The sequence below is a fragment of the Hyaena hyaena genome, unplaced genomic scaffold (genome assembly GCF_003009895.1).
Source record: "Hyaena hyaena isolate Hyena2069 unplaced genomic scaffold, ASM300989v1 scaffold_389, whole genome shotgun sequence".
NCBI classification, from domain to species: Eukaryota; Metazoa; Chordata; class Mammalia; order Carnivora; family Hyaenidae; genus Hyaena; species Hyaena hyaena.
In genome coordinates, this window is record NW_024081023.1 from 1,381,280 (window position 1) to 1,384,121 (window position 2,842).

Consider the following 2,842-nt stretch of genomic DNA (forward strand, 5'->3'; position numbering starts at 1 on the left):
TCACTGCCAAGTCAAGTTGTTCTTTCTAATGGAAAAAAAAAAAAAAGAAGGAGAGACTTGGAAATATTTCTGTTTGTTGTGTCCCAGTGGCTATGTGATAGGTGAAGGAAAACAAACTTGTTTCCCACTTGTCTGTCAAATTCCTGGCCTGTGGGCCCTCTGTTTTCTCAATCAGTTGCAGAATCTTGACTGCTGAATGGACATTCTTTAACCTGAGCTGACCATTTGAAATTTAAAATTAGCAATGTAATTATATTTACTGGGCCACTGATTGAAGGGAAATTGCACTCAGCTGATGAATGTGCATGTTGTAAAATGGGTCATGGCAGCAGATGGCCTTCCAAGAAGCAAAAAATAACTTGGGAGTTGGTTGCTCTTTCTCCTGGCTTCCTTAATTGAACCCTGCTGCCTGAGAGTTTGAATGCTTAAATCAGGTCAGGGAAATTTGGGGTGGTGACAGGATAGGTATCAAGAGGAGCTATGAGTTGTAAAAGAATAATATTTTGATCTTAAAATAAATCTCCATGCTTTTCAATCTGAATATTAAATTAATGCTAGGTGTGAAACCATAATTACCTTTTATTTGTTAGGTGCTCACTATTGCAGACCCAATTCTAGATCATTTACATTTATTGATTTGTTTCATCGGTACCATAAACCTATGAGTAACGATTAGCATAGGCTGCGTTTTACAATTGATAAAACTGAGATTCATTGAGTTAGTTGGCCAAATTCAAAATAAATGCTTTTCTCTTTTGTCAAATGAAATATTTAATTAAAACCCCAAGGAATTGTGTCTATATTAAGCTCAAAAAGGTCAGAGTCAGATCATGTTTTCTAAATACGCTTTCCTGCTTTAAAAAAAAGAAGAGGGGGAGACACCTTAAAGAAATGAGCCATCCAGGTCTGGTGCTGGAAATGTACCAGAGGAGCCTAGAATATCTTGTCACACCAAATACCAAGAAATATATCAAAAACTGTTGAGATTGTGTCACATGGAATTGGAAGCTCTTACTGGGCAACAATAAGAATGATAATTAGAATAGATTTAAACACCGAGTATGTTTATTTAAACATACCTAATATGCCTAAACCCATTGGTTCATAATAAAACTGAAACAGCAATACACTAATACTCTTTTTCTAAATTTTTTAAAATTATATTTATTTATTTATTTATTAATGTTTTATTTATTTTTGAGAGAGAGAGAGAAGCATGAGCAGGGGAGGGTCAGAGAGAGAGAGGGAGACACAGAATCCAAGGACAGTCTCCAGGCTCCGAGCTGTCAGCACAGAGCCCGACGCAGGGCTCGAACCCACAAACCGTGAGATCATGACCTGAGCTGAAGCCGGACACTCAACCAACTGCACCCAACTCAACCCTGGCACCCCGTGCTCTTTTTTTCTTTTTTAAGTTTATTTATTTATTTTGAGAGAGAGAGAGAGACAGAGACAGAGAGAGAGAGTCAGAGAGAGAAAGTACGAGTGGGGAAGGGGCAGAGACAGAGGAAGAGAGAATCCCAAGCAGGCTCTGCACTGTCCATGCAGTGCCCAACTCAGAGCTCAAACTCAAGAATTGTGAGATCATGACCTGAGCCAAGGTCAGCTGCTTCACCACCTGAGCCACCCAGGCAGCTCACTATACTGATATTCTTTCAAGGCAATAGAGAACCAATGCACTGTTTTTGAAAACTGATCAGTAGAGAAAGAAAAAAAATCACACCTTTCTTCTTGCCTTTTCCATAGGAACTGTATCTTAGCGTAACCAGATATTTAACAAGAAGACGTTTCTTTTTACAGTAGTAACCTAGCTGATAAATGGAAGAAGACATACTAGAAATATATCACAGTTTGAAACTCCTAATGAATTAGTGTCTGCAGGCAATGAGCAACAGTGGCCGATAGCCAGTCAATCAAAGGACATTACCTGCTTCTCAGTGGGAGTGTCCGCACTACCTATGTAATAATCCTGCCAGAAAAACCAAACTGAAACTATTCAAACTCGTATGCTTATAGGAAGTAAAGGACAGAGGAACACACTAAGTGACACCATGAGGGAGCGATCTAAACTAGAGGAAATTCAGGATGAAAGAGCCCTCTTGTTGTTTTAAACAACACTAAGCATTAAAAGGGAGTCTTTATATTAAAAAAGACTTGAGAAATGATTAATCAATGAGGGGTACCTGGATGGCCCCGTCCGTGGAGCATGTGACTCTTGTTCTTAGGGTTGTGGGTTCGAGACCCATGTTCGGGGGCGCCTGGGTGGCTTAGTCGGTTAAGCGTCCGACTTTCGCTTAGGTCATGATCTCGCGGTTCGTGGGTTCGAGCCCCGCGTCGGGCTCTGTGCTGACTGCCCACTCAGAGCCTGGAGCCTGTTTCAGTCTGTGACTCTTTCTCTCTCTGACCCTCCCCTGCTCACGCTGTCTCTCTCTCTCTCTTAGAAATAAGAAAAAAAAAAAAAGAGAGAGACCCATGTTGGGTGTAGAGTTGCTTAAAAATAAGATCATAAAAAAAAGAAATGATTCACCAATGATAATAGACATTTTTGGGTCCTATTTTAAACAAACTATAAAATTAAACAAACTATAAAACCAAACAAAAATCATAACATTTGTTTATAGTCAATCAGGAAAATGAGAACAATGAAGATGTTATGGATTTATAGTTGGAGTTTTCAGGATATGATGATGATACTGTAATTGAACTTAAAAAGGAGAGTCCTAAAATTTTTTTTTGAAAAATAAATAAAGTAAAAAGGAGAGTCCTTATCTTTAGAGATACATATTGAAATATTTTCAGATGAAATCATATGATGTCTGAGATTAGCTTCAAAATATTTGTG